Below are 25,963 nucleotides of genomic sequence, written 5' to 3' on the forward strand. Positions count from 1 at the left end.
TGCTCTGTGCCTGAGTTTCTCACTCGCCCTCTTTTTTTTTTTTAGAATGCCCGAGTAAACTCCAGCTCTATTGAATCACAGCGCTTTCAGGCATCTCATGCTTTCTCAGCAGGCAGAAAATCTCCTCGAGCCTGGAGCCAGAAGCCTGAAACCCCGCCTGCCTTCTCACTCCCCTGCTACTGCGGTCCCTTAGTTTGAGACTCAGATTTGTCTCATCATAGAAATGCCTCGCTTCACCTCCCGCTTTCCTGCCTCGTTACTCCATGGCACGCTGCGGCTGGACGCCGCTCTCACCCTCTATTGTCGGCAAAGACGTTACAGCTGAACGCCGTAGGACTCCGCCTGCTCTCTTTCTCCACCTCGCCTGACAGCCGTTTTTCTCCGAGCAGCTCCCCGTCTCCCCGGCTCTCAGGCAGCACAACGCGCTACAGCACGCTATGGCAGAAACGCGGCTCTCACCACGCTTAGCCGCCGGTTCTCTGAGATTCTCCAAAGGCTCCCCAGGTGTCCCGCAGTCCACTGCCTCTCACACGGACCTCACGCTGAAGCTGCAAACACGCGCGTCAGGGCATATCCCCAGGAGCTCCGCCAGAGACGTGCGCACCGCTCTAACTAGCGGCCGCCATGTTTCCTCGTCTTTGGCTCCATAGATCCATGGATGTTCCAATGCAGCTGTTTGGACGAAATAGTTAAAGGTACAATTAATTATAAGCACTTTCTTTTAGATCAGAGGAGGGGACGGGAAACCCCGTTAAATATCAATGGTAGACATTAAATTCATGTCCTGGAACGTAAATGGTCTGCGCGTTAGGGCTAGAAGAAATAGAATCTTACAATATCTAAGGGATTCACCTGCGCAGATCATTGCGATTCAGGAAACACACTTGAATAAACAGGAAATTACAGATATACTTAAAAAGCTCAAATGGGTGGATAAATTCATAACTACGGACCACAATACAAGCATTCGAGGCACAGCTATTATCTTTAAAAAAGCGGCAAGGGCCCAGATTACGAGTTGGGAAATAGATGCGAGCAGTAGATGGCTGATAGTCAAGGTTCAACTACATTCAAAGGATATTAATATTATAAGCTATTATGGTCCTAATCAGGACGATCCTTCTTACTTAAACACTCTGCAGAACCATCTGATTACCTGCTCAGATCCGATAGTATGGGTGGGAGATTTCAACCTCGTCCTAGACCCAAAGTTAGATAAATCCCCCACCTCCAGAGCTGTTGTTCATAGTAATATGAGGGACACACTATTAAGATGTATGTCGAATCTTGGCCTAATAGATTTATGGAGACAAAGGTCTGGCAATGCCATGGGTGTTTCTTACCATAATCATAAATACAGACACAAATCACGAATTGATTACGCTTTATTTAGTCGCTCCATTAAGGACTGGGTCAAAAATATAACTTACCTCCCTTTACACCTGTCAGACCATTCTGCTATCCTTTTCTCTGTAAAAGTGGACCAGAACTCTACTCACCATTCTTGGTCATTTGACCGAACAATTTTACTGGAGGAAGAGGAGAAAGACTATTTGACACAGGAAACAGTCTCCTTTTTTAAGGAAAATTTAGGCTCTACTTCTCTGGTCATAGTATGGGAGGCTTGGAAGGCCTTCATTAGGGGCTGCATTACAGGAAGGGCCTCATTCAGGAAAAAGAAATATGAAGAGGGAATTCGACATATTGAGCAAGAGTTGAGTCACTTAGAATCATCAGATCAGTTCCCTTCAGACAATCAGAAGGAAAAAACAGAATTAAAAACCAAGCCAGACATATTATTACAGGAGAGGTTAAATAAAAGATGGCAGGCAAGCAAACTTGCTCACTTTGAATATGGTGAATCTGCAGGGAAGTTGTTGGCCTGGAAAATTAAATCTGAGCAGTCCAGAAATTTCATTAAAGAGGTGAGGGTTGCTGGTGAAGTTAATAGCAGGTCAACAGACTCGGCCATAGGGGAAGCCTTCAGTGAGTTTTTCCAGAATATATATACGGAGGAACTGAACGTTAATGTAGATGATAGGAATGAATGGCTGAATAATGTAACTCTCCCGGAATTGGAGGGCACCCAAACGGAATATATAGAAAAGGATATAACGGAATTAGAAGTTACTAATACCATTAAGCAATTATCACAGGGCAAAGCCGCGGGACCAGATGGTCTCCCTGGAGAATTATATAGGTTGCTCAATTCTACGCTCACCCCAGTCCTTACGAATCTCTTTAATGATATAATGACAAGAGGGCTAGCACCCCCAAGCTCCTGGGGGGAGGCAAATATAGCCTTAATATTAAAAGTAGGCAAAGACCCAGCCGAATGCGGATCTTATCGCCCAATCTCGCTTCTTAATAATGATTATAAGATTTTTACCTCAATTTTGGCGGCGAGATTGGGAAGCGAGATTGGGTCGATTATCCACTCGGATCAAAAGGGGTTTATTAGAGGCCGGCAACTGGCTGATCTAACCTACGATTTGGTGGGTGCCACTGATATTGCCTCAACCTTCGGACTACCCCTTGCCATCATGACCCTCGACGCCACTAAAGCGTTCGATAGGGTAAATTGGGAATACCTAAATTTAATAATGAATAAATTCCGTTTGGGACCCAAATTCTGTAGGACTATAGGCCTATTATATAACAACCCTAGAGCATCCCTATTAATAAATGGCACACGAACCACCCCTTTTAAAATCAGCCGAGGAACAAGGCAAGGCTGCCCACTATCCCCTCTCCTCTTTAATCTATATGTTGAACCGTTCGCACAATCCATTAGAGAGGACACTAATATTCCACATTTTATTTTCTCGGGTTGGGAAAAGAAGATTAGCCTCTATGCTGATGACATACTTATCTATACAACTAATCCTACACTGGCATTCCCCGTAATTATAAAGAAGGCGGAGACCTTTGGGAAATTCTCGGGTTATGAAATTAACGCAGGAAAAACCGAAATTATGGTTTGGAATATTCAAAATCTTCAACTTCCGATAAAATCATCCATGAGGTATCTGGGAATTACAATAACTAAAGATCTAGAGCATTTGGCGCAAAACAACTTAGCTCGTATTTCTCGAGAATCCCAAACTTTGATGAAAGCTTGGTCCTTCCTCCCACTTAACATCTATGGGAGAACTAGCCTGGTTAAAATGAGTATTCTCCCGAAATTCACTTTTATCTTTAATTCTATTCCGTTAGCTTTCGACACCAAACAGCTTGGAAAATGTCAGCAGAATATTAATTCTTTCATTTGGGGCTATAAATACAGCAAAGTAGCTTGGAAAAAATTGAGAAGGAGAAGAGAAAAAGGAGGGCTTGCATTGCCAGACCTCGAATATTACGCTTGGGCATTTCATCTGACCCATTCTAGGATGCTACTTAAGCGCCCCTGGGAAAACGCAAATGGGCTGATGTACAAGGCAATGTTACTGGGTTCGGGTCTTCCAGAGAATGGCTTTCTCTTCAAGTTCGGCCATCAGAAGTTTTTCAAAAAAATTAGGTTAAAGACATTACTGAGTAGCTTGAAAGAGTGGTCTCAAATAAAATCTAAGGCCGGGATAGGATACTTATCTGAGCATGCACCAATTTGGGATCTACCCGGACTGGCATCACAAGAGGTCAATACAGTTAAAAAAGTTCTGCAAGATGCAGGAATTACAAAGTGGGGAGATATGTTGACGGAAAGATCAATCACAGACTGGGATATCTTCAAGCTAAAAGTAACATCACCACTCTCCTGGATAGTATATCTACAAATCGGAAGCTGGATTCGGACTCAAATTAGGAAAAAAGGAATGTTGGGAGAGGAGAGTCCTTTAGAAAATATCTTAGTTGAGAGACCTGTGGGAAAAAAGGAAGTTGCACTCTTCTATTGGCACATTATAGAGGATGGAGAGCGAGATTCTAACCTCCCGGAAAAAGTATGGGGCGCAGAGGGAGAACTAGACAGAGAGGTCATTTGGGAGGAATCTTTCACCCTTCTTTACAAAATCATCAAGCCAGCATGGTTGAGGCGCAACCATTTCTTTACACTCCACAGAGCGTACTATTCTCCTAAAAGGCTGTCGAAATTTCAAACAGGAAAATGCTGCAGCAAATGTTCTTTACCGGCAGCCTCGGATCTTCATATGTTTTGGGAGTGTCCGAACATTGCCACTTTTTGGGATGAAATCAAAACAACACTCGAATCTATCCTAGGTATCACTATCTCGTGCTCATGGTCTTTAATTATCTTCGGATTAAACCACAATATTAGGGGACCAGAGAGAGATTTTTTGTTTTATGCCATTTTATTGGCAAGAAGAGAAATCTGTAAGAATTGGGTTAATATACATCCCCCAACCCATGCAGAGTGGCTGGCTTCACTGTATGCAACATCAAAGCTGGATTTATTGAGAACTTGCAGCTCTCGGTCACTTAAATTTTGGGACCTTTTGATCAATTGGAGGAGAGATAGTTATTAACCCGGGTTTTTTTTTTTTTTCCCCCCGGGTCCGATGATTAGGCCTAAAAATCTCTCTGTCCTAAAGGGTGGTATCGAACAACTACAGGACAACTGGCCGAACTGGTCCGAAGGGAGTAAGTCCGTCCAAGCTCTGTTGGCGACGTGGAGGAAGACCCTCGGGGTACCTGGAACCCAGTTTGGGGCTCCGGGTCGCCAAAGGGGGGTCGATCCTCGTGGTTGAGAGGATAAGAGCATAGTTGGATCGACTTTTTGGCTAATGAGGACAAAAAAAAAAAAAAAAATAGATAAATGGAGAATTAAGCTGGTCTTGGATTCTCCTATGCCTAATTTTTTACTAGCAGATTCGTCGACCACAGTGGCGGCGTGTCTAAATAAATGTTTTGTTAAATAAACCATGGTAAACTCATTTAAACTGCAGGTATAAATAGTGTAAATATTCTACTAAGAGTTTTAGACACCCGCTATGATACAGCAGCTCTCCTTTGAATTTCACCGATCCATGAGGTAGGACGAAAGAGTTTTGTGAGTGACTCGCAGTGTTATGAGCCCTACTGACGAGTAAATGCATGATTTTGTGCTTCAGGGAAAGGTGACATGGTATTAAAATGTATTTCCGGAGTAGCGCTGCATCAGTAAATTAACTTGATAGCAGAGCATTGGTTGCTATAGAATTAGCTAGGATTATGTATAGAGTGATATATAAGGATTTATGTACAGAATTATGACTAACATCTGTTGAGTTTGTATTACGTTGTAAGTAGTCCTCAAAGGCTTCCGAGGTTGTGGGAAGCTGGTGCCTCTGTCTGCAGAAGGAGGAAGTGTGGCAAGTGGAGTCGCAAAGTGCATTAGTCTGTTTCAAAGGGTAGTATCGTTGAATACTACGGTGGTATTTGCGCATATCACAAGTGGTGTTGTCGCACATCACAAGTTTAGGGACCTTAGGTGTGAAAGGATAAATGTATAGTAAGGGCAGTCTATGAAATTTTAGCTTTCAAGTATAGGGATCATTGCGTATTCTGACTTAAAACTTATCGCTGGGAGAGTAGTAGGACTTTACCCGAGCTTGAAAGAAGGGTAAGGTGGGTGTGCTGCTTTACTAACGATAGAGAAATTCTGTGGTAGGGTAGAAGTAAGCGCTGCCTACTGGAAATACAGAATTATTGTATGAATGAATAGGGATTTTCGTGCGGATGTGTGTAAATGAAATAGCAATATGCGTTCTTGTGAAACTCTGGATTAGACTCTAAAGAAAATTGAGGTCTCTGGATGTGTCTTATTTCTAGAGAAACTGGTTCGTTATTGCCTGACAGAAGGGTAAGGTAGAGGGTTGTGCTACTTTATCGACAAGTCTAAAATCCTGTGGAGATAAGCGTTGTCTACTCCAAATACTTGTGCGACTGAAAATCTATCACTTTGTTTTAGCGAAACAGACAAATGGAATTGTTATATGTAAGTTACTAACTGATTTAGTTGTACGTCTTGTAAATACGCCTTCGCAAAAAACCCTTGTAAGGGAGGGGTCAGTCGGCGCTGCAGGAGCCGAAGCGCTGTTGACGTCAAAAGTGTCGTGCTGGAGGGAGGAGCCAAGATGGCGACGGGAGAAGACGTGTAGGCTCCCGGCTCCGACAGCTACCTTTCCTCCGCGCTGATTATCCTGCATCTAATCCTGCAATTTTGGTGGCGGAATGCGCGCCACGTTGTGCTGACTCGTCTCGACCTTCCCGGGTCTCCCAACTCGCCCGGCAGCCGGAGAAAACCGAGTGACGACATCCAGCCCTGGCCCCGGGACTACGCCACCACACGTCCCCGAGTATGGAAGGCTGAGAGGCGGCTGATCTGCCTGGGACTCGCCGATACTGTGAGGGTGACATTCCCCTCCCGACTCGGACCCATTGTTGCGCAGCCTGCCGAGGAACGCCGCGATCAGCGCCCTGTGATCTGGTACCCCTCGAGAGGCATTTCGAGCAGAGCGTCTTTGTCTGCGGCTGGTGGAGAGGGAGAAGGAACACACGGCCATGTTGGGATGAAGTTTGTTGCCTGCCCCCTCGGCCTGGTGTGCGGCCGGCAGCTCCGCAGTCTCCCGCGTTGACGGCCCGACCTTCCTTGATTTTAAGTGCTTGGAGCCCTGTACTGCTGTTGGACCGCACCACACTCGCATTTTAGTTTGCGCTGTGCCTCGACCACTAGGATGGGGTCTGCTGCCTTGGAGTATGGGGGTGAGCACCCGTCCTTGTTTGCCGGTGATGGTGCCCGAAGAGAACTGGGGGCCAGTTTGCTCGTTCCTCTCCGGGAGCGTGACTGCGGGAAGCCCCAACCACCGCTTTCTTACAAGACTATCCTGGCCGCCCTGACCGAATTTAGGACGGAGATGAGGGTTGGTTTTCGAGCGCTGAGTGATTGTCTCGACACTATGGCGGCCGATCTCCGGAGGGATCGTACTGCGGGTGGCCAGCCGACCCTGGGACTGTCCCCATTTGAATCTACGAGGGGTGCAATATCGCTTTTTACTGGAGGTGAAGCCGTGACTTTCCCTGTCTCTATGGAAGCCTGCCACCGGCCGACCAGTGTGTGTGTTTGCGATACTTTGTTTCCTTTGTCTCCGGAGCTTGACACTCTGCCGCCTGAAACAATGTTACTGCCTCACACCTGGGACGCGCAACAGCTGGCCCCTTCGGCGGTTTTCCTATTGTTGCCTTCAGTTTGCGCTCCGGAGACCCCACATTTTTCGGATGGACTTTGGAACTTGATTGCTCAGGACGAAGGATTTACTGGTGATGTTCGGTGGCCATTTTGTGGGACTGCTTTATTCTCCTTCAGTATGCGGCCATTTTGGTCCTTTGTCTGGGCGGGGATGGGCCTTCTTTGTGTGCTTCGTTTTGGGGTCTGTACGAGGTCGGGTCAGGGCTAGGTTCTTTTTTACGTAGTCGGTTGCGTGGCTGGTTGGACCGGGACTGGGAGTGGTACATACTTGTTTAAGTCGCACACGATATATTGACTTTCCCCTAACTGTTGTTTGTATTAATGTCTGATTCTCGGTAGTCGCAAATGAGTGGGGATAGTGTTCTTGACTGGGGGGCTGGGACTGTTTGGATTGGCTCCTCCTCCCGTTTCCCTGATAGTTTTTGAGAGTCGCGGATTGGAATGGTCTGGTCTCACTCTCTATATCTCAGAGTTTATATTCTTTTCTTCTCTTCCTTTACTTTTACTACATTTCGGGTTCTTTATGGGGCGACAGGCACATTGTCGGGGGGGGTAGGCCGTAGCCTCCGCATTGGTGTAGGGTGGGGGGGTAGATTTATTTCTCTTATTTAGTTTCTATGGGCCTTTTTCTCATTTTTCTGCGCTTTCTTGTACTGTTTTCCTTTCTGGGTCTGTGATAGAGGATGGTTGGGAGTGGGTGGCGCTGGGAGTGGCACGAGCTTAGTTCCTGTCGTCTGTTTGTTTTTCTATTGTATTGCTACTCTGATGGGATACTTCACGCAATTGTTGCTATTATTCTTGCTGCCTACTCATGTGGGTTCTAATGTACGGGCTCGGATCTCCTTTGTACCTATCCTTTATTGATTTCTGTTTAATGTGGAAAAACCTAAAAATTAACCTTCACTTCTCCTTCCCCCTGGCGACATAATTTTCAGTGTAAATGTTTTTAATTGTTGCTATATCACCTGATGCCATTGGGGGGACCGTAATGTTGGCACCTGCGCTCACACGTTTTGTGGCCGGCCGGATGGTTGTAGGCCCGTATTTGTATTTCTGCAATATGCGCAATAAAGGTTTTCAAAAATTTAAAAAAAAAAAAAAAGTGTTGTGCTGGGATTGGTCCTTGTGACCAAGACAGAGCAAGAGCTGATTGGTGCATCACGAAAAGCAGCGAAACTATTGGTTAAGCACTAAAGAGACGTATCTTGTTCTAATTGGTACTCTAGTGTGAACCGCGCCTTGATAGGTTGATGTTACGGAACAGCAACAAGGAAGTGCATGATCTTTTGTAAGAGAGAGAATTTACAGAAAAATGGATTACTATTACGAAGAAGAAAAGAAACCTTCATGGTTTAAGAAATTGAAAAGTGTGTTTGTGAAGGATAAGGCGATAGTAACAAGAGAGGGAAAATTGCTTCCTCCGCCGAAAATGCCTGCTTCCTATATGTTGTCAAAATATGGTTACCATACATGTGTTTGGTTAGAGAATTGGGCAAGATATACAAAAAATGATGGTGTACTAGCATTTCCAGAAGGAGGATCTTTTGATTTGGCAGTTTTGAGAAATTTGAGAGAAAAAATGATGAATCTTGAACCGAGACCTAGACTGATTCAGTTTGAAACTTTAGTGGAATGGGAAGATGAGATGCATGAATTAGAAAGCGAGAGATTGAGAGCACATATCATAACAAGAGGTATATTTCGTAATTTGTTGGGAGAAACTCATGAAAGTAGAATGTGTAGATGGAGAAACGCTAACATGTCTGATGGCATGTATCCGGTCAGGTTAGTGGAAAAATGTGGAAACAGTTTATGGTGACAGTGAAACAGAGGATTCTGTATTAGAAGAAATATTAAATAGGAGACCGCCACCATATTAACCAGGTTTTTAATGGACTAAACCTAATGCTCCGCCAGTAGAAGGTAGAAATAATGAAACCCAAGACTATTTTCAAATTTCAGAGACGTACTGGAAAGAGTAGAAGTCAGATACAACCCAAATACCTCAATGACAGAAACAAGACTTACTGGTACTCCCAAACAGAATGAAGAAAGAGGAAGTGTAAACAGAGTACAAAAACGAGTTGAGGAACAAACTAGTACTACCGAGTATATACGATCTGCAAATGAATTGACAGAAAAGATACAAGAGCTCACGAAAAATCTAGAAGTGGTAACAGTCCCAGTAACGATAGGACCTGTAATTCCAGTGTTTGAGAACCAAAGAATAAAAGAGACAAGTTTAACTATTCCTTTACAGCAAAGTTTTCAAACAGTAAAAGAAAATATATATCAGAAATCAGATGAGCAAATAATGTAAATCCGCCTGACTTGACTTCCAAGCAGAGTTCACCTCATACATTTGCAACTGGAGCAGAATCCGATTCTGCTACACCTGAAAGGAGTACTGAAAAAATAGATTTGACACAAACCCCGATGGGTCCGTCGGAACAAGAATTAAGTGATTGGCTTAAAACATTGAAATTAAAAGAAACTGAACCCAAAGTATTAGATGTCGCTAGATTACAAGTTGACATGGAAGAATTGATTATTGGAACCATTGGAACAGATAAATTAAAAGCCTATCAAGACGATGAACTGATGTTTATGTGTAAAAGTATTACATGGAAAACAAAATCTATACATGATCAGCTGGAAGGATGTGCTAGTGAATTAGATGTAGATTTCACAAAATTTAAACTATTGCAGAAGACGTATACAGTAGACTTTTCAGAGAAAGACATCAAAAATATAAACACAGCAGGAAGAATAACTCAAATTAAAGAATTAATTGTACTGTTAAGAGGATGGGGAGATGTGAATAAGTGGAGAGTAAAATGGGCAAAGAAGAGGCTAGTGATAAATCCACATTAGCGTTCCCAGTCAGAGAAAAAGAAGCAGCAGTAAATGAATATCCAATGAGAGAAATACACGGAGGAGGATATGTACATGTTCCATGGAGTAGACATGACATATTGTCATTCACAAATGATTTCCCCAGATTGAGAGAAAAACCTGTAGAATGATACCGACAAGTAGATCGATTTGTAAAAGTTTCAAAAGTACTATGGGTTGATCTAGATGGATTATTTGACATAGTAGTGCCAGCAGACTTGTGGACTGAATGTAAAATATCTGTGAACTGGCCAAGGGAAGAGTATCCTCGAGACAAAGTGACAGGTGCTCCATCACCTTAAGTAATGAGAAAATACAAACAACTGATAGTGTTTTTGAAAAATAAAATTCCGCTTAAAGAAACAGATTGGGTTAAAATAGACAGAACCACACAAGAGCCGAAAGAATCTGTACATTCATTCTATGAAAGATTGTTGTTAGTATTTAAGCAATACAGTGGATATGAGGAACTGAGCGAAAAGGACATGAGTCATTTTGTATATAGATTTGTGTATGGATTGAGACCAGAAATTGCAGACATGATCAAAAATAGTATGATAGTATGGCAATCGAGTACTGTAGATGAGGTTCTAAGAAAAGCTAAATACTGCAGTGAAGAGACAGAGGCCAAACAAGAAAAGTTAAAAGAAAAGGCTATGTGGGCACAAGTGAAAGTAGCTGAACACCAAGTAGCACAATTGGAGAAAAAAAATGCAGAAAGTCAAGGAAAATTTAAAGGAAATTTCAACAAAACGAAATATAGGGAATATAGAAGAGCTTTAGAAAAAGCTCATTTGTCATAATTGCGGCAGAATAGGCCATTGGAGAAAAGAGTGTAAGTATCCACCAAGAGTTAATTCTGAAAATACAACATTGAATCCACAGGTGCAGAATGAGGTAATTCAACAGCAACCGCAAAAGCAGCAGATAGTTACTCAGCAAAGTCAGGTGCCACAACCGCCACTTCCTGTAATCCCTTGTACCTCAGGATTGAGTAGTGAGGGACTATACCCCGCCTTTCTTACATGTAAAGAAACAATGATCCGGTGTTGTGGTTCAAACAAGGTTTAATCAATATTGTTAGTACAGCGCGGGGTCAGTGATATGGCTTTAGCCCTTTCCTTCCAACCGTCCTCTGCACGAATGCCGGTCCTGGCATTCACCAACAGAGGACACCGTGCTAACTAGTGGCCGACAATGCCACTCGAATGATATGAAGCAAGAAGGTGTAGCTTCCTGGCTCGTCCTCCGCATTAGTGTCGTTCCCGACACCATCCAACGGAGGGCAAGAAACACGAGCTTGGAACCAACCCGAGGTCTACACTTGTATTGTCGAAAGTATAAGTTGTTGCAAAATCCTCTCACACTCGCATACCCGCGAGCGTGGACTGAAGTAAATGATAGCGCCTGTTGCGCGAGTCTCTGCGCTCGAATACCCTCGAGCGGGGACTGCTGTAAGTAGCGCTTCGTAGCGCGAGTCTCTAGGCACAAATATCCTCGAGCGGGGACTGTGGCAAACAGCGCGTTGAAGCGCGAGTCTCTACGCTCGATTACCCTCGAGCGGGGACTGTGGCAAATAGCGCTTTGAAGCGCGAGTCTCTTCGCTCGAATACCCTCGAGCGGGGACTGTGGCAAACAGCTCGTTGAAGCGCGAGTCTCTACGCTCGATTGCCCTCGAGCGGGGACTGAGCTTGAGAACAACGGTTTTCCAATGGAGTACGTCGGAAGACTCCTCGCGGGGCAAACAAAGTCAGTTTCAAGAATCAAGGTCTCATCTACGATCACACAACAGATATCCGACCCCAACCACCTACAATGCATCCTGCTCAACACCCGATCGGTCCACAGGCACGCCATTGACCTCTGGAATCTACTAGACACCACCTCTCCGGACGTCGCCTTCCTAACAGAAACATGGATGAATGCCTCTTCAGCCCCAGACATCACCATTGCCATCCCGGAAGGCTATAAGATCATTCGCAAGGACCGTACCGGCCACACAGGAGGAGGCATCGCTATCGTCCATAAGAAATCCATCCGCATCTCAACCAGCTCAGACGTCAATCTCGCCAACTCTGAACACCTTCACTTCCAGATCCACATCGATCCCAAGACCACACTCAGAGGCACCCTCCTTTACAGGCCACCAGGACCCCGCGCACAATTTAGTGAAGACATCACAGACTTCACCACTCCACACGCGCTCCCCTCCGAGGATTACATCCTTTTAGGAGACCTCAACTTTCACCTTGAAAAGAACAACGACCGCAACACCACCACCCTTTTGGACAACCTCGCAAACCTCGGACTTAAACAACTTGTCACTACCCCCACCCACATCGCAGGTCACACACTCGACCCTATCTTCACCTCCAGCAAGCATGTTTCCTCCAGCCACACCACAGCTCTCCTTTGGACTGACCACAGCTGCGTTCACTTCACCTACAACAAGCCCACATCCAACAACCACCCCCAACCCACTCTTCAAAGAAACTGGAACAAAATCACCATCGACCAGATCTCCTCATCGCTTCTTCAAAAGCCCCCCGCCCACTCCTCAAACCCAGACCAAGCAGCCACCAACCTCACCCAATGGTTATCCAACAGCGCCGACATCCTAGCACCACTGAAAAAACGACAAATCAAACTAGGCAGCAAGAAGGCCTCCTGGTTCAACGATGACCTTAAGAAATCCAAGAAACTTTGTCGCTCCCTCGAGAAGGCCTGGAAAAAAGACCCAACCACCAGCACCAAGGACGCCTTCAAAAACGCCACCCGCATACACCACCAACTGATCCGAAATGCCAAGAAAGCAGCCTTCAAGGACCGTCTAGATAACAACTCCCACAACAGCAAGGAATTATTCAACATCGTCAAGGAATTTACCAACCCCTCAGCCAACTCCAACGACATCACCCCCTCTCAAGCCCTCTGCGACTCCCTAGCATCATTCTTCCACAACAAAATTGCAGACATCCACAACAGCTTCGACAACCAACCCGGAGACCAACCCACCCAATCCCCTGCAGGACCCCCACCCCCCCTGAACATCCTCAAGGACTGGAAGCCAATCTCCACTGAGGACACCATCCGTCTGATGAACTCTATCCAGTCAGGATCCCCCACAGACCCTTGCCCTCACCACATCTTTAACAAAGCAGACTCCATTATTGCACCGCACCTCCGAGACGTCATCAACTGCTCCCTCAATTCCGCAACCTTCCCGGAAAGCTGGAAACATGCCGAACTCAGCGCCCTCCTGAAGAAACCCACAGCTGACCCCACCGAACTCAAAAACTATCGCCCTATCTCACTCCTTCCATTCCCGGCCAAAGTCATCGAGAAAGCTGTCAACAACCAGCTCGCCGCATTCCTCGAAACCAACAAATCCCTCGACTCCTCACAGTCCGGCTTCCGAGCCAAGCACAGCACCGAAACCGCCCTCATCGCAGCAACGGACGACATTCGAACTCTACTAGACAATGGAGACACAGTCGCCCTCATCCTCCTCGACCTCTCCGCAGCCTTCGACACAGTCTGCCATAGCACCCTTCTACAGCACCTCAAAAACATCGGAATCCAAGGAAAAGCACTGGAATGGATCACCTCGTTCCTCTCCGGAAGAACCCAGAGAGTCCGCCTTCCACCATTCAAGTCAGAGGCTACTGAAGTCATCTGCGGTGTACCTCAAGGGTCCTCACTCAGTCCCACCCTCTTCAACGTTTACATGAGCCCCTCGCGGCCATCGCACGCCAACATAACCTCAACATCATCTCCTACGCCGACGACACTCAACTGATCCTATCACTCACCAGAGACCCTAACACGGCCAAAACCAACCTACACGAAGGAATGAAAGAAGTAGACGAATGGATGAAGCACAGCCGTCTGAAACTGAACTCAGACAAAACAGAAGTCCTCATCCTAGGTACCTCCCCCTCCGCCTGGGACGACTCTTGGTGGCCAGAGGCCCTTGGAAAAGCACCCATCCCGACGGACCACGCACGGAACCTGGGCGTCATCCGGGATTCCTCACTCTCGATGAACAGACAAGTCAACGCCGTTTCTTCATCTTGCTTCAACATTCTTTGCATGCTCAAAAAAAACATTTCGCTGGATCCCTACCGAAACTAGAAAAACAGTCACCCACGCTCTGGTCACGAGCCGACTGGACTACGGAAACACCCTCTACGCCGGCACCACCGCAAAACTCCAGAAAAAACTACAACGCATCCAGAATGCCTCAGCCAGGCTCATATTAGACATCCCGCGTAAAGAACACATCTCTGATCACCTGAAAAACCTCCACTGGCTCCCCGTCAATAAGAGGATCACTTTCCGGCTCCTTACCCACGCACACAAAGCACTCTACGAAATCGGACCCGAATGCCTCAACACACGACTATCCTTCTATACCCCCTCACGCCAACTACGATCCTCCAACCAAGCCCTTGCCACTGTACCTCGCATCAACAAAACCACCATGGGAGGTAGATCCTTCTCCTACCTAGCAGCTAAAACTTGGAACTCACTTCCCACTCACCTTCGCCTTACTCAGAACCACCTAGCATTCAGAAAGCAACTCAAAACGTGGATATTCGACAAATAACTCCCCACCCTTCTTCAAGCGCCTTGAGACCCTCTGGGTATGTAGCGCGCTATACAAATCACTTGACTTGACTTGACTTGACCTTGCTGAATTGCAGTTTCTCTGCGCAAACGTCAATATCCGATGCCGTCCTCTGCTACCGTTGATAATTTTATGCCGGTTTGCAATGCGCCTGCTACCGGCTCGGCATTCTGGGTACTGTAGTTCATGAGCTAGTGGTTCTGGGGGTTGTAGTTCCGTTGACTGACCGGTGGCGCTGTGGTCCCGTTCTGTGTCCTAACAGTACATCCCCCCTCACCCACGGGACCCAACCCCGGGCCCGGTTTGTCCGGATGTTTTCTGTGAAAAGCGGCCACCAAACGAGGAGCGCAAATCCCGGACACCGGCTCCCACGACTCCTCCTCCGGTCCATAACCCTTCCACACAATCAGGTACCAGAGCTTGCCCCTGCTCCACTTGGAATCCCTGGCCTCATAGTCCCGTTCCGCATCCACCACTACCCCAGAAGGGGCGGAACACCCGGCCGAACTCGCCGGTTTGAGCAGAGATACGTGAAACACCGGATGTATTCTCAAGCTGTCCGGCAACACCAACCTCATGTTCACAGGGCTCACGCACTCCTTGATACGGTACGGTCCGATGAAACGTGGGTGAAACACGCTGTGCTTGCGAAACCGTAAGTTCTTTGAAGAAACCCACATGTAATCTCCCGGTTTGTACAATGGACCCTTCCGTTGTCGCCGGTCCGCGTATTCCTTGTATACCACCTTGGCCTCCTCCAAGCATTTCTTGGCATGCACTACCGTGTTCTTGATATGGGCTACTCTAGCGCGGGTTGCAGGCATGCCCGTCGTGGCCCGAGGACTGACCAGAGGGAGGAATCTTGGATGTTGTCTGTAGTTGCTGTAAAACGGTGACACCTTGGTGGAGCTGTGCGTGGCGTTGTTGTACGCGATTTCTGTCAGCCATAACTTGTCAACCCATTCCTCCTTGCCTTGCTCCACGAAACAGCGGAGATGCTGTTTCAAAGTTTGGTTGAGGCGTTCTGTCTGGCCATCTGTCTGCGGGTGGTAGCTGGTGGACAACGCCGTGGTTACATGGAGAGCAGAACACCAGGCTTTCCAGAACCTAGCTGTGAACTGTGACCCCTGGTCTGACACGACCACGCTGGGCAGGCCGTGGATACACACCACCTCCTTTAGGAGCATGACTGCCAATTGACCTGCTGTTGGCACTCCTTTGCAGGCGATGAAGTGACCCATCTTGGTCAGATAATCGACCACTACGAGAATGGCTGTACACCCCTGGTCCTTGGGCATGCCCACGATGAAATCCAATGAGATGCGTTCCCATGGTTTTTCCGGGGTGGGCAGAGGACGTAGGAGTCTCTGAGGACGGCCGTGATCTGATTTCATGGCTGCACATATCGAGCAAGCTGCGATCCATCCCCGCACATCGGCCCTCACCGAAGGCCACCAGAACTGACGCAACACGTAGTCCACTGTTTTTTCCAGACCCAAATGCCCAGCGCTAGGCGATTCATGACACCATCTGAACGCCTGCTTCCTTAGCCGCACCGTGGGGACTAGGATGCAACCACGATGTACAGGTATCCCATCCTTTACCTTCCATTCGTCGTGTCTGCGAAGCCATGTCCTCCACTCGAAAGAACAGACGCCTTTTTGTATTCCACGGAGGATAGCCCCCGGTTGGATCGCTCCTACCACCGCACCTGGAGAAACGATGGACCTGATGGTAGGTGAAGGACTCCCCGAGTCGCTGGACTGTCTCGACAGTGCGTCAGCCTTCTTGTTTCTGGTGCCCGGCCTGTAGGTGATGGTGAAATGAAAACCAGAGAAGAACAGCATCCATTTCATCTGACGAGGAGAGAGCTGCCTGGCCGCCGTCATGAATTGAAGGTTGCGGTGATCTGTGAACACCGCCACCACGTGCCTGGCCCCCATTAGCAAGTGCCTCCATTCACCAAAGGCATCCTTGATGGCCAAAAGCTCCTTTTCGGCAACGTGGTAATTCCTCTCCACCTCATTTAGCTTCCTGGACATGAAGGCTACCGGATGTAGCACTCCTGATACCGGGTTCCTTTGTGACAGAATGGCCCCCACTGCCAGATCCGAGGCGTCAGCTTCCACGATGTACTGGAGATCGGGGTCTGGATGAGCCAGCACCGGTGCCTCCGTGAATGACCTCTTCAAGGCCTCGAAGGCCTGTTGGGCTTCTGGTGACCACAAGAAGGAAGACGATTTTCGTAGCAGCTGGGTGATGGGAGCCACCATTCCAGAGAACCCCTCAATGAACCTCCGGTAAAAATTGGCAAAGCCAAGAAAGCTCTGCACCTCCTTAACGTTGGTAGGGGCTGGCCAGGCTACAACCGCTTTCACTTTTCTTTTGGCCATTGTTTGTCCATCTGGGCTTAGCATGACCCTCAGGAATTCCACTGTGGTATTTACTGAGTCGCATTTACTGAGCTTACAGTATAAAGATTTATCCCTAAGTATCCGTAGGACAGAAGACACATGCCTCACATGTTCCTCAACGCTATCCGAATACACCAGTATGTCGTCAATGTAGACGACGACGTACACATCCAGGATGTCTCTTAGCACATAGTTCAGAAAGAACTGGAACGCTGCAGGGGCGTTACAAAGCCCGAAGGGCATAACTCTATATTCGAATAAGCCGAACCTCGTCTTAAAGGCCGTCTTCCACTCATCCCCACACCTCATGCGGACAAGGTGGTAAGCTCCCTTCAGATCCAGCTTGGTATACACCTTCGCGCTCTTGACTTGTTCCAATAGTACATTTAAGAGCGCAATGGGTATCTGTTCTTTACCGTGATGGCGTTAAGCGCCCTGAAGTCCACGCAAGCGCGGAGTTCCCCGTTGGCTTTAGGGATAAAGAAAAGAGGGGAGGCCGCTGGTGATCTAGAGGGCCTAATGAACCCCAGCTGCAGCATTGTGTCCAGATATGAACGTAGGTGGATGTTCTCGGGCTCGGACAAAGCATACAGTCTCCCGCTTGGTATGTTAGCCCCTGGAACCAGGTGGATCTGACAGTCATAAACCCGTTGAGGCGGAAGGGTCTCCGCTTGTTTGTCATCGAAGACGTCGCTTAAGTCTCTATATACGAGGGGAAGGTTCACCTCCTTCTCTGCTGCCGTGGCCACCGCATACCCCAACGTCACTTCCGATTTCCGATGTTCCGAGGAACACCCGCAGAACCGAGAACAGTAGAGGGAGGTCATTCTTATTGTCTGTGATTCCCAATCTATAAAAGGGTTGTGTTTTTTCAGCCACGGCAACCCCAGTATGATACCGTATTGCGGTGCACATATGACGAAGTCCATTACTTCCTTGTGCTGGGTTCCATATACCACCTCAATATCCCCAGTGTGGTGACTAATGGGCCCCGAAACCAGCCTGCACCCGTCCACCGCATAAACATCCTCTGGGTTCGAACACGGCAGAAGCTTGATCTCTATACGAGATGCCTCCTTGTCGTCCATAAACAACCCAGTGGCCCCTGAGTCTATCATAGCTGATGCTGAGACCCATTGATTCCGCACCCATAACCGTAGCGGTATAAACATGTGCTTGGAACCATTCAAAGCATGTTGCTGTATGGAAGGGATGTATCCGTGACTCCAGGAATTCCCTTTGATGTTCCGGGAGTCAACTAGTTTTCCGCCTCCTTTTCCACCAATGCTGTTGCCAGTCGACTGGGTCGAGAACGGCCTGTCTTGGGTTTTGCAGGGCACTCCCGGACGTAGTGCCCCTTTTTTCCGCAGTACAAACAAAGGCCTTGTTTCCTGCGGGACTCTTTCTCAGTTGCTGTTAGGCTGGCTCTAACAGCCCCGATATCCATAGGCTCGTTCCGCGCCGGCGGAGGTGTGTCAGCGGACCCTGGATGTCCGGGAGTGGACATCGATTTCTCCTTCTTGGGTCCACCACCCTTGCGTTCGCTTAACCTATGTTCTAGGCGAAGGGCAAGGCTAATCAGGTCTTCACATTGCGCTGGTTGGGGGTCGATCTGCGCGATCACATCTTTTAGCTCGTCGCTCAATCCTTGATGAAAAATCGCCGTTTGTTTTGCTGGTGGCCGCTTGGTCTCAGCGACAAGACGCCTGAATGTGTTTAAGTATTTAACAAGTCCAGTGGTCCCCTGTTTCAACTCTAGGAGTTCACGGTCTGCCGTGTACGAGTCTGCTCTCCTGTCAAACACCATGACGAATTCCTCCTGAAACACTTCCCAGTCGTACAGGAGCGGGTCGTCCCTGCTCAACAAAGGCACTGCCCACTGAGCTGCGTTCCCAGCCAAATACGATTTCATAAATGCCACTCGTGCCTGGTTCGTGGGAAAGGATTTCGGTTTGCATGAGAAGTGAAGGGCCACTTGCGTTATGAAAACCTGAACCGTGGAGGGGTCCCCGCTGTACCTTTCTGGTGTGGCCAACGGTATGGCAACAGGCATCTCCACAGTTACTGCGGTTTGTTGACCGGTGTTGTGCGCCCCTGCGCTAAATGGGTTCCTCTGAAGGTGGTCCACCCGAGCCCTCAGATCCGCTGTTTCCTGTCTGGACGTTGTTAGTTCGGTCTGTACATCAAGCAACGCGGCCAACACGTCCTCCATAGCGGCCATTTTTCTATACCCAACCGGGAGGTTGATTGGAGTTTGTGGGGTCGGATATTATGTAATCCCTTGTACCTCGGGATTGAGTAGTGAGGGACTATACCCCGCCTTTCTTACATGTAAAGAAACAATGATCCGGTGTTGTGGTTCAAACAAGGTTTAATCAATATTGTTAGTACAGCGCAGGGTCAGTGATATGGCTTTAGCCCTTTCCTTCCAACCGTCCTCTGCACGAATGCCGGTCCTGGCATTCACCAACAGAGGACACCGTGCTAACTAGTGGCCGACAATGCCACTCGAATGATATGAAGCAAGAAGGTGTAGCTTCCTGGCTCGTCCTCCGCATTAGTGTCGTTCCCGACACCATCCAACGGAGGGCAAGAAACACGAGCTTGGAACCAACCCGAGGTCTACACTTGTATTGTCGAAAGTATAAGTTGTTGCAAAATCCTCTCACACTCGCATACCCGCGAGCGTGGACTGAAGTAAATGATAGCGCCTGTTGCGCGAGTCTCTGCGCTCGAATACCCTCGAGCGGGGACTGCTGTAAGTAGCGCTTCGTAGCGCGAGTCTCTAGGCACAAATATCCTCGAGCGGGGACTGTGGCAAACAGCGCGTTGAAGTGCGAGTCTCTACGCTCGATTACCCTCGAGTGGGGACTGTGGCAAATAGCGCTTTGAAGCGCGAGTCTCTTCGCTCGAATACCCTCGAGCGGGGACTGTGGCAAACAGCGCGTTGAAGCGCGAGTCTCTACGCTCGATTACCCTCGAGCGGGGACTGAGCTTGAGAACAACAGTTCTCCAATGGAGTACGTCGGAACACTCCTCGCGGGGCAAACAAAGTCAGTTTCAAGAATCAAGGTCTCACCTTGCTGAATTGCTGTCTCTCTGCACGAACGTCAATATCCGACGCCGTCCTCTGCTACCGTTGATGATTTTATGCCGGTTTGCAATGCGCCTGCTACCGGCTCGGCATTCTGGGTACTGTAGTTCATGAGCTAGTGGTTCTGGGGGTTGTAGTTCCGTTGACTGACCGGAGGCGCTGTGGTCCCGTTCTGTGTCCTAACACTTCCATAAAGTGTAAACCAGCAGAGATACAGTGCAGAGACAGGATTCAGCGGAGGCGAGCAGGTAAATAGATCACCCACAGTGAATGTAAGTCCCCAGTACTGGTTACAAGAGGAAAATGGGAGTGAGTCGAATGAAAGTTTCTGACGTACCTGAGAGAGGGAGAAGAGCTTGTGCTTGGAGCCACTCTTGAGGTAGATCAGTCTGGTCCATTTGTAAACGGAAAAGTGAATGATGTAGAAATAACTTTCCTAGTGGACACTGGTGTTACCCATTCTACTGTTAGATCAGTGGAAGTTCAGAATCTTCCTCTCTCAGGAGACCACATCCAAGTTGTAGTTGTAGCTAATAGACAGATTAAAACCTCACTAACACAATCAGTTGAGGTAGAAATTGGAAATTTTAAAGCCATGCATCGATTTGTGGTGTGTGATAGTAGTCCCGTAAACTTGTTAGGACGAGACATTCTATGTATAATGAACTGTGCCATATACTGTTCACCAGATGGCAACGAATTACAAACTCCAGATGAAGACAGTCTGTATAAAATGACCATGCTCATGATTGAGGCAGAACAAAATAAGTTGTTTCCTGTGTTCGATCGAGAAAAGATACCGGATGAATTGAAAAAGGTAGTGACAGAAAAGGTATGGGATTTCACAGGAGAAGATATTGGGTTGATGAAAGATGTAGATCCTGTAAAAGTCTCTATCAAATAAGGTGTGAGTTACCCGAACATTCCCCAATACAAAATGACAGCAGAAATAATTGAAGGAATAACTCCATTAATAAAGAAAATGATTGAGCAAGGAATTCTGAGAGAAATAGAGAATAGTCCTTGTAATTCACCGATAAAGGGATTGAAAAAGCCAAATGGAACATTTAGAATTGTACAAGATTTGAGAAAGGTTAATAAAATAGTTGGCCCATGCTGTCCGATTGTACCAAATCCAGAAGTGATTCTATACCAAAATCCCCATGATGCAGAATGGTACACTGTGATCGATCTGTGTAATGCATTCTTTACGGTTCCATTGCACCCAGAAAGCCAGCCAATTTTTGCGTTCAGATTCGGAGATCGTATTTTGGCATGGTGCTGAATTCCTCAAGGGTATACTGAAAGTCCATCGATCTTTAATCAATTGTTAAAGAAGTCATTGAACATGCCTGAAGAGTCTGTGTTGGTTTAATATATCGATGATCTCCTTGTGGCGGATGTACGTTGTTACAACGCATGTTGTAACAACGCATGCCTTTACCACGCAAGTCTTACAACGCAAGTCGTTACAATGACTTGCATTGTAGGGCTTGGATTTAGGAATCTTATAATTTTATATTCCAACACCAGTCCCCGTAACAGTAGGGAAGGTGTTGGAATATAAAATTACAAGACTCCTTATCCCACAGCGCCATCCAGCGCAAGTCCTAGTAACGACTTGCGTTGTAATAGCTGCGGGGTAAAGGCACTGCGGTGTAAAAACTGCGTCGTAAACGATGTTCCACCCCTGTGGCATCAAAAACAAAAGATGCATGTGTAACTGATACCATTGCATTGTTGAATCATTTGGCCGAAGACGGACATAAAGTGTCTCCATCAAAATTACAATTTTGTCAGAAAGAAGTGCAATACTTCAGTCATAAGTTTGCCAAAGGAATTAGACAAGTCACTGCAGAAAGAATTAAAATGATACAAGGAATGCAGCCACCAAAAACCAAAAGACAAGTGAAGATGTTTCTGGGAATAGTGGGTTACTGTAGACAGTGGATTAGTGGTTTCTCACTGATTGCAGAGATTAACAAGAGCAGACATCAGAGACCCTATAGTTCTGACAAAAGTGAGATGGAAGCATTTGAACAGTTAAAAACGAGCTTATGTGGAGCACCAGCTTTACGGATGCCGGACTATGAAAAAGAATTCGAATTGTACTGCAGTGAAAGAGAAGGATGTGCATTGTCAGTATTGATTCAGAGACATGGAAAACTGAGAAAGCCAATAGCGTATTTCTCAGCTGTTTTGGACCCTGTTGCAAAAGCTTTGCCAGGTTGTCTGAAAGCAGTAGCAGCTACAAGTGTCAGTCTAGAACAGAGTGAAGGAATAGTGATGGGATTTCCTGTAAGGGTGTATGTACCACACTCTGTGGAGATTCTCCTCACTAGAACAAAAACACAGTATTTGACCAACAATAGGATGGCAAAGTATGAAAAGACGATTCTGGGAACAGAAAATGTGACAATCTCGATGTGTAAATGTGAATCCTTCTGCATTGTTGCCTGATACTATGGAAACTGAAGTGAGAAATTAAGTTGATCACAAATGCCTGGATGTTCTTGAATACTGTACCAAGTCAAGATCAGATATTAAAGATGAGCCATTACCCGAATCAGACTATGTGATGTTTGTTGATGGTTCATGTCTGAGAACAAATGAGGGTGCTTTGAGTGCAGCCTACGCTGTTTGTAAGGTGGCGGATGTACTGGAAGCATCTTGTTTGAAAGGAATTCGTTTTGCTCAGATAGCGGAATTGATTGCTTTGATTCGAGCATGTGAGCTGGGAAAAGAAATCAAGGTAACCATAGTGACAGTCAATATGGATTTGGAGTTGTCCATGATTACGGACAACTGTGGTCTCAGAGAGGTTATATGACCTCTGCAGGATCACCAATTCGGAATGCGGAGTTTGTGAGGATGTTGATTGATGCAATTCAGTTGCCTGACAAAATAGTTGTTGTGAAGTGTGCAGCTCACAAAAAGGGGGATGACTGAATCACCCGAGGTAACAGATATGCAGATTCCATTGCAAAATACTGCGCTAAAAATCTTGCATCCATTAATCGGGACAGAGTGAAAGAGCATGTTTCAAGTCCTTTAATGCTAACAAATGTAGTTGAAACTTGGCAGGAAGTGAGGCAAATGCAGGAAGAAGCTGATGAGGAAGAGAAAAATGTCTGGTTAAAGGCCGGATGTAGACAAAGAGAGGAAGATGAAATCTGGGTTTACAGAGATGAAAGACCAGTAATGCCTGATAGCATGATCTCAAATATGGCCCGAATGTACCATGGACAAGCACAAATTGGAAGAGATGCCATGCTTCACCTATTCAGACAAACGTGGTATAATCCCAAGTTTAGGATGATTGCTGAGCGCCTGTGTCAGAGATGCCTTATTTGTTAGCAATTTAATCCAAACAGAAGAACTATTGTGAGTTTGGGAACCATAGGACAGGAGGGAGGTCCATTTACACGAATGCAGTTGGACTTTATTGAACTTCCGCCAGGTAACAGACTCAGATATGTTTTAGTGATCATTTGTTTGTTCTCCCGATGGGTAGAGGCTTTCCCCACGAGGGGGAATGATGGGCTAACTGTTGCAAAGTTACTTTTACGTGAAATAATACCTAGGTACGGTTTCCCAGTAACGATCGAAACTGATCGTGGCCCGCATTTTCAAAATGAACTCATGCAAATGGTATGTGAAGCACTGGACATTCGTCAAAAACTGCATCGGGTTCTTACAGACCTGAGGCTTCAGGAGTAGTTGAGCAGGTAAACGGAACCATTAAAAACAGCATTGCAAAAATGTGTTTGGCAACAGGACTGAAGTGGCCAGATGCCTTGCCACTCGTTTTGATGACCTTAAGAAGCATACCTGACAGAAAAACTGGACTGAGTCCACATGAAATCTTAATGGTCAGGGTGATGAGGCAGGCATTTGTACCAGCTGATAAGTTGTTAACAATTAATGATGACATCATACTGGATTATTGCAAAAATCTGTCTGATGTGGTAACTTCTGTGTTCCATCAGGTGGAAACTGAATCAAACACGAAAGAGAAAAATCCAGCTCATGATCTAGTTCCTGGAGATTGGGTTCGCATAAAAGTACATCGCAGAAGAAACTGTTTGGTACCTCGTTGGCAGAGACCGAGGCAAGTCATTCTAGTTAGCACCACTGCAGTCAAGTGTGCCGGATTAAAAAGATGGGTGCATGCAAGCCATACAATCCGTGTGCCTGAACCTGAAAATCTAAACGAAGAAGGTGAAAGCACAACTGATTCTGACTCTGATGGTGAACTTGAGAGAAATCCAGATACTGAAGATCGACAGGAACGTCGACATCTGGAAGTATCAGACACTAGTTCTGCATCTGAAAGAGATGTAGAAATTCTTGAAGATCCAAATTCTGAAGATCAATCTGAAGATCGAGAATTGGTAAAGACTTACACCAGTAAGGACACTGAGCAAGGCGAAGATATAACTGGTGAGCAAGAAAATTCTGAAGGACAGACAGGAAGCTCTGAAAGCAGAAACGAAAATCCTGACACTGGAAAAAAGGAAATAACTTATGAAGAAGATGAGATTCCAAGTACCAGGTACGGAGATGTTCCTAACAGAGTGAAAGAGCTGTCGAGAGAGAAAACTGACTCTGAAAATGGAAAAGACGATATCAAAGTTATCATAAATGAAACTGTTGAAGACACTGAAAGTGAGACAGATGACAGTGCACATGAAACTTCAGTAAGAAAAAGTCCAAGAAAAAGAGCTTGGAGAGTGGAACATAATACCACGGAACCTAAGACAAAAAGATTTTGTAAAGGAGATAATTGGCCCAAAGGAAATGATGGACTGAGATTTAAACTGATTAACAAAGAAAGAAAGCAAGAGGAACATGTGAATGAAATATCCAGTCAAAGAGAGACATTGGGAAAGAAAATAGAAGTGGTTCAAAGGTCAAAAGAGTAAGAAGACGAAATCAGAAGTACAAATCACCTGAATGGACCTATAGTGCTCTACCTCCAATTGAAAAGGTAAACAGCAGTCAAGAGAATTTGAATTGCCCAAAGACAAATGGGAAAAGTGAGTAAAGGATTGAACTGCAAAGAAAAGTGATAATTGGTCAAAGAAATAAGGTAAAGGTAATAACCTGAAATCCTGTTTAAAGAAAAGGCATTGTAAGTGAAAAATAAAGTAGGTGACATAAGGTCGAAGAAAACTTGTTAGAAAAACTAAAAGCTTGTAGGTGACATAATGTCGAAGAAAACCTGTTAGAAAAACTCGCTGTGTTAGAAAAAAAAAAGAAAAATGGTTACTAATGAACATAAGACGAAATGTTCTATTTTTAGAAAATGGTGCAGGTTATGTTTAATTTGTACTGGACTATTAATATTGGTATGGATAATATTAGCTATTGTCATTCCTTTTCAGGATAACTTAGTATCAAAATCTAATAAGCAGCATGTATACAGGCCAGAAATACATCAGGATAGCTCAATTAGTGACTTTACGAAGAATACATTTTCAAAATTGTTATCTGAATATGTTAGAACAATGGATGCTAGTGATTGCTTATTACAGATTACCTGACCACTGGTACGGGACATGTTATGTGGGTTTGAGCTTTCTTAAAAATTTTCATGTAGATAGAGGTACGAATGGCATCCATGAAATAGGCAAACCTTTAAGTCATAGAAAAAGAGGGAGTGTTTTAGAAATAATAGGTGATGTCTTTGGAGCACTGATACCAGCAGTGGGAATATCTTTCAATGCAAATCGAATTTGAAGATT

At 46.1% G+C, this 25,963-nt stretch overlaps 1 pseudogene; it reads left to right on the top strand.

Moving 5' to 3' along the window:
* The first annotated feature begins 23,645 nt into the window (after positions 1-23,645).
* Positions 23,646-25,028, top strand: LOC147733391 (uncharacterized; annotated as a pseudogene).
* Positions 25,029-25,963: the final 935 nt, after the last annotated feature.

The sequence above is a fragment of the Lissotriton vulgaris genome, chromosome 2_1 (genome assembly GCF_964263255.1).
Source record: "Lissotriton vulgaris chromosome 2_1, aLisVul1.2, whole genome shotgun sequence".
NCBI lineage: Eukaryota > Metazoa > Chordata > Amphibia > Caudata > Salamandridae > Lissotriton > Lissotriton vulgaris.